Source organism: Rhinopithecus roxellana, chromosome 2 (genome assembly GCF_007565055.1).
Source record: "Rhinopithecus roxellana isolate Shanxi Qingling chromosome 2, ASM756505v1, whole genome shotgun sequence".
Lineage (NCBI taxonomy): Eukaryota > Metazoa > Chordata > Mammalia > Primates > Cercopithecidae > Rhinopithecus > Rhinopithecus roxellana.
The window spans coordinates 119562532-119569825 of record NC_044550.1 but is presented as its reverse complement, the minus strand read 5'-3'; the positions used below and the strand labels follow the sequence as shown (position 1 = coordinate 119569825).

The 7294-nt window shown below is 40.6% G+C and overlaps 1 pseudogene; it reads left to right on the top strand.

Annotated features, from left to right (window-relative positions):
* Window positions 1–2090: 2090 nt before the first annotated feature.
* LOC104659920 lies at window positions 2091–3378 on the top strand (annotated as a pseudogene).
* Window positions 3379–7294: the final 3916 nt, after the last annotated feature.

Genomic DNA, 7294 nt, shown 5'->3' with positions numbered 1-7294 from the left:
CAGGAAGTTTTGGATCTGGGTACGTGGGTTTGCAGTTGAACATGCTGATAGTATTTAATGGCAGGAGATAGGGATCCCTTAGGGAGGGAGTGCAGATAATAAAGGGAAAAGAACTAAGATAGTGCTGTGAGACACTCCAATATTTAAAGGGTGAGGAGCCAAAAAGGAAGCACAGTGGTATCCTGGGATCCTGGGAAGCTGAGAGAAGCTTGTTTTGGCTAATTAACTGCACCACTGAGCAGAAGCAGGGAGGGGTTCATCTTGAGAACTGACTTTTTCTTGCAGGGTGACTTCTTCAGATCAGGATGCAGCAACACTTTCAAACAGGAGAACATCCTGATAAAGATCTAAACTATGATCCCATGGACCAGGGAGGCTCAGAGGGTGGTTGGAGTTTCACGATTTCTGGGTACATGCAGAACTCGAAATTCTCCACATGTCTCCATTTCAATTCTCTAGTGCTTGTTCACTCCTGACCAGTGTGCTGCATGATGTGCAATCAAGCATGTGGATGGTGGAATCAGTCTAATTGTTTTCATCCTTGCTGCAATACTACCAGCTATTTGACCTATGAGAATTTGCTGAACTTCTTTATGCCTTAGTTTCCTAACCCGTGTAACACGGAAGACAATAGTACTTACTTAATAGGGTTTTTCTGAATATTAAGTACGATAATATAAATATAGCACTTAGTATAGTGTCTTGAATATAGCATTTTCTAAGTGTTAGCCAGGACTATCATTCTGAGACTTGGTGAGGCTTGGCATTCAACAGATGGTGTAACTGGTGCAGATGGACAACTTACAGCATGAGCCTTTGGCCACATCAGCCCTGCAGCTGCCTGAGCTAAATAATTATTTCACATGATTTTAGAAAGTCCCTGGGTTTTTAAATGTATTTGACTTGAGCCAAGAATTTAGAATTTTGAACTTTTTAATAAGTTAATACTTATTCTGTTCTAATTATATTTCACGACAGAGTATGTTTATGATATTTTTCATTATAGAATTAATACAGGTTTGCTGGAAAAAAAATGGCCATGATAGATAGATGTTAGTAAGAAAGTTAAAATAAAAGGAAAGCTCTTTACCCTAAGGTAACATTAACATTTTGGTGAATTTTCTCTTACACATCTCTGTATACATCTATGAAGCTCTGAGGGCCTACGTCTCTCCAGGAGTCCCAAGAAGTCCAGGTTCCAGTCAGGTCTCAAAGTTCCCTCCTGATACAAAAGCAACTAAGTGTTGCATTCATTTTGCCCATCAAGATCTTGGAAACACAAAAGCCATATTTGTACCATACTGGCTCCTGAAACTGCCCTGCTTAGAAAAAAGAAGATGGCAATTGACTTGTATTTGAGAGAGGCAGGCTGTAAACTCATTCATGTCTCTGTTATGCAGCATCCACATTCTCTTTAATATATGTCTATATAAAATGCCAACAGATAAACCTTTCTCACACTCTAGTCTTTTTATTCACATCCTTTACACAGCCTGTGGGCTGGGCAACATGGTTGCCGAAAGCCTTACCCTAGAGGATATTTTATTCTAGAAGATGATATACAGCACAGATTTTCCTCCTTCATGACCATTTATTTATGACCTTTTGTTTTAGCATCTCTTGAAACGTTTACCTCTTTGTGAATGACTCTTTTCTTTCTCAGTATGACTTTTTATAAACTAAAGATATTTAAGATATATTTCTGAAGATATGTAAGATATGATATTTTAAAGATATATACAATGTAATATTTTAACATTATGTTTCTAAACAAAGACATCCTCATCAATAGACTTGACACACAGTTTACGGTCAGACAATATTATATAAAACAATGTTTGGATGAATAAGAAATTATGTTTTGTACATGCATGCCAAGTGAAAAGGCATGAAAAGGGTGCGCCTTCTATGACTTTTGAGTCTGTTTTGTGCCTGCACTGTTTACATATTTTAAAGTCTCTTGTGTACAAACGTTTTTCACCCTAAAAGTGGTTTCGGTTCGGCATTCTTCTCGTCTCCCGAGCGCACATCTGCAGCTGGCTCCCTGGTTGTTCAAATCACCGACCTCTCTCCCCAGCTGTATTTCCAAGATGTCGCTTTGTAACAAGCTGATGCTGGACAAGCTGGACGTTAAAGGGAAGCGGGTCATTATGAGAGTCGACTTCAATGTTCCTATGAAGAACAACCAGATAACAAACAACCAGAGGATTAAGGCTGCTGTCCCAAGCATCAAATTCTGCTTGGACAACGGAGCCAAGTTGGTGGTCCTTATGAGTCACCTAGGCCGGCCTGATGGTGTCCCTATGCCTGACAAGTACTCCTTAGAGCCAGTTGCTGTAGAACTCAAATCTCTGCTGGGCAAGGATGCTCTTTTCTTGAAGGACTGTGTAGGCCAAGAAGTGGAGAAAGCCTGTGCCAACCCAGCTGCTGAGTCTGTCATCCTGCTGGAGAACCTCTGCTTTCATGTGGAGGAAGAAGGGAAGGGAAAAGATGCTTCTGGGAACAAGGTTAAAGCCAAGCCAGTCAAAATAGAAGCTTTCCGACTTCACTTCCCAAGCTAGGGGATGTCTACGTCAGTGATGCTTTTGGCACTGCTCACAGAGCCCACAGCTCCATGGTAGGAGACAATCTGCCACAGAACGCTGGTGGATTTTTGATGAAGAAGGAGCTGAACTACTTTGCCAAGGCCTTGGAGAGCCCAGAGCGACCCTTCCTGGCCATCCTGGGCGGAGCTAAAGTTGCATACAAGATCCAGCTGATCAATAATATGCTGGACAAAGTCAATGAAATGATTATTGGTGGTAGAATGGTTTTTAACTTCCTTAAGGTGCTCAGCAACATGGAAATTGGCACTTCTCTGTTTGATGAAGAGGGAGCCAAGATTGTCAAAGACCTAATGTCCAAAGCTGAGAAGAATGGTGTGAAGATTACCTTGCCTGTTGACTTTGTCACTGCTGACAAGTTTGATGAGAATGCCAAGACTGGCCAACCCACTGTGACTTCTGACATACCTGCTGGCTGGATGGGCTTGGACTGTGGTCCTGAAAGCAGCAAGAAGTATGCTGAGGCTGCCACTCGGGCTAAGAAGATTGTATGGAATGGTCCTGTGCGGGTATTTGGATGGGAAGCTTTTCCCAGGGAACCAAAGCCCTCATGGATGAGGTGGTGAAAGCCACTTCTAGGGGCTGCATCACCATCATAGGTGGTGGAGACACTGCCACTTGCTGTGCCAAATGGAACACGGAGGATAAAGTCAGCCATGTGAGCACTGGGGGTGGTGCCAGTTTGGAGTTCCTGGAAGGTAAAGTCCTTCCTGGGGTGGATGCTCTCAGCAATATTTAGTACTTTCCTGCCTTTTAGTTCCTGTGCACAGCCCCTAAGTCAAGCATTTTCTGCAACTCCACTTGGCATTAACTAAAACCTTCTATGTCAAGTGGCCAAGAGATGCAGTGGCCAAGAGATGCAGTGCCAGGAACCCTTAAACAGTTGCACAGCATCTCAGCTCATCTTTACTACACCCTGGATTTGCCTACATTCTTGAAAATCCCATTTGAATTTCTTAGTGACTAAACATTGTGCATGCTAGAGTGCATATATTATATTTTGCCTGTTAAAACAAGTGAGCTGTGTTAGTTCTCTTTTGATGTAGGCTATTATGATTAGCTTTGTCACTGTTTCACTACTCAGCATGGAAACAAGATGAAATTCCATTTGTAGGTAGGGAGACAAAATTGATGATCTATTAAATAAACAATAAAAGTGTCCACTGAAAAAAAAGTGGTTTCTATGTTATAATGCTAGTTTTAAGTGCAGTTTGTGGTGGAAAATTGATGAATAAAATGGTGCAAAAGAAGAGCATACCTGCGTGCACCTGTGGCCCCAGCTACTCAGGAGGGTCACTTGAGCCCATGAGGCCGAGGCTACAATAAGCAATGTTCCCACCCACTCACTCCAGCCTGGGCAGTAGAGGAAGACCCTTTCTCAAAAAACAAACAAACAAACAAACAAACAAACAAACAAACAAACAAACAAAAATGTATTTTCCAAAGAATAACTGCCTTGAGCCCTTGAGCTCTTTCTCTTTCTCCAGTGACTATTTTCTATGTTCTAGTCTCCTCATTCTTTTTCAGTGAAGACAGTAAATCTTCATGGCACTTAATTTTCTGTGTAAGCTGTATTTATTACTTTGAATTGTTATTCTTAATTATATAAACTTATTTTCTTTGTTCAATTGATATAGTTTTCTATCCATTGGAAACTGAGTATTTTGGATTGGATGAAATGAATCATAATTTGGTCCATCAAAATTAATGGAAAAATGTCATATAATGGTTTTTCATTTAGCAGGAAAATATTTAGAAATGAAGTAAAATTATGGGGAAGCATATTAAATATACATGGAAGCTAAAGCAACTCCATTTTGGATGGAAGGCTAAAGCAGCTCCACCTTAGAAGCTAATCTGCCATGTTGGCTTCACTGATTAATTCTAATATCTGGAAGGCCTCTAAGATTTCATTTATCTGTTGTTCCTTGTGTAAGAAAAGGTACTTAACTTTAAATCCTGTCCTTAGGTCAAACAACCTTGATGTTACCACACTTCAACTGGCCTACAAATTCCATCTGAGCCACTAACTTCACTATGGTATGTAAGCCCTGGATCAGAGAGGTAATGGTGCCAGGATCCGCCATCTTGTCTTGCCACCACCCAAGACACAGACATGGCTTCTGTTCCTTAAGTCCCTATTAAACGTTTGTTTCTAAGAAACAGGATATGTCAGCCTCTTTCTTTGGCCTCTCAGCTTCCTCGGACGTTGGTGTAGGTTTGCACAGATTTGCCTACCTTGAAACAGTAGAGATGTACTTATTTAGCTGCTTCATCATGGTTTCCCATGGACTTCTGATTCCTATTGGGGAATATTCATGAGACTGTCTACCTATAGTCTCCAATAGCTAGATAATAAATCCTAGATTCTCCATATTTCCATTTCTTACAAACCTCTTCCTATTATTAATAACCGTATTTGCTAGGATTTTTGCTTATAAAAGTGAAGTCAAATCTTTCTGTCTTAGCAACATTGGGATTTTCTGGAATTATATAAGGGATTCACAGAACTGAGGACAGACTGCAAGAAGAAATAAAAGCTACAGGGTCAGTCTGTGCTGGAACTACAGTCCAAAGTTGCTGGTGGGCACTGATACTGCCACCAGATCATTACTAGTGCCATTGAGTCTGACTTTTGCATCATTAATTCTAATAATCTCTGGTCATTGGCTCATTTGGTCCACATTTAAAATAGTGGGACAGTCTCATTGACCAAACTTGGGTCATGTGTTTTCTGCCTTTGGAAGGGGCTATGCATCCCTTCCGTAGCTCCCCCAGGGGAGATTCTCCTGAAAGACAACAGGGGAATTAGTGTTGGAAATCCTAAAGGAAACAAATATCCTTTATTGTTGTCTTTATCTTGTAAGTCATAATAAACCTAGTTATTAAAGAAATAAATCTCAAGAAGAGTCATTTTCAGGGAGAAAGGAGACACGTTAAAGTAGCACCGTGTCCTAAATTAGAAGGAGGCAGTTTTGTAATAGACATATTTTTTGTAGAGATATCTGGGTGAGCTTATTTAACAGGGTCTCTAATGCACAGGCAACCTTTTTTCTTTTTTCTTTTTTTCCTTTTTTTGAGATGGGTCTCGCTCTGTTGCTAGGCTGGAGTGCAGTGGCACGATCTTGGCTTGCTGCAACCTCCAGGATTCAAGTGATTCTCCTGCCTCAGCCTCCCAAGTAGCTGGGACTACAGGCTTGCGCCACCATACCCAGCTAGTTTTTGTATTTTTAGTAAAGATAGGGTTTAATCATGTTGGCCAGGATGGTCTCAATCTCTTGACCTCGTGATCCACCTGCCTTGGCCTCCCAAATAGGCAACTCTTTTAATTGTCAAAGGCTAATATGAGGAGAACAGAGGAAGTTTAGTATTTTAAAAGCGCATCATGTAAGGGCCAAATCACGTAATGATTTATTGTGTGAACACAGTTTGGATTATCAGTATGATATTCATATTGACATTGCTGATTTCATTTTAGGACAACAGCATCATCTGCTATATTAATGTTCTTAATACACTTTTTTGGGTTTTGTTTATAAATTTACTTTGGTCTCATACTTTTATGAGAGCTATAAGAATATAAGTTTCCTATCTATTTCTACGTTTTTGCATACTTAAGTCAGCACAGTACATTTGTGAATGTTTTTTCATTCAAAGGAGGTAACACATTGCTCATTCTATGGAAACATGACTCCTAGCTTTGATTAATGCACAGATACTCATTTTTATTCCAAATGCCATTCATCAATATAGTTCTTTTGATAACTTTTATCCCTGTTACTGTAAAAATGGGGATTTGTTTTTGCTTTGTTTTATAGTGCTCTTATTTGGAGGCAGTTTAGCTGCATGGTTAAGAATTTAAGTTTTGGACTGCGCACAGTGGCTCACACCTGTAATCCCAGCACCGTGGGAGGTGGAGGCAGAAGGATTGCTTGAGCCCAGGAATTTGAGACCACCAAGTTTTAGTACAATTTTTTTTTTTTTTTTTTTTTTTTTTGAGATAGAGTCTTACTCTGTCACTCAGGCTGGAGTGCAATCACGTGATCACAACTCACGGCATCCTCTGTCTCCTGGGCTCAAGCGATCCTCCACCTCAGCTCCAAAAGTAGCTGAAACTGCAGATATGCATAACCACACCTGGTTAATTTTTGTATTTTTTTGTAGAATCGGGGTCCCATTTTGTTGTTCAGGCTAGTTTCTAACTCCTGGGTTTAAGCAATCTTCCACCTTGGCCTCTCAAAGTGCTGGGATTACAGGCATGAGCCACCATGCCTGGCCTAGTAACAAAATACAAAAATTGTTTTGCCAGACAAAAGTCATCTTTAACATTTGCCCTTACTACCCACACACATACCTGAAATGGTGTCCTGTGGCTGCTGGGTGTGCAAAAGGAGACTCTGAAGCCTTTAAGCACATGAATTCACAGCTCAATCCTTCACGGGAGAATGTAGTTAGAATCCACAGGGCTTGAACTCTATAATGGGAGCACACTGGGTCAGCCATTAACTTCCAATTCATGTAAGATCATGACTGAGGCTGCCCTTTGGAACAACCTGAGAGTCTTAAAAAATACGAATACCTGGGCCTCGTCCCCAGAGATTCTGATTTAATTTGTTTGAAATAGGACCTGGGCAACTACTTTTTAAAACACTCCAGGTGTCTTTAAGGTTCAGTTTTGAAAACCTCTGCTT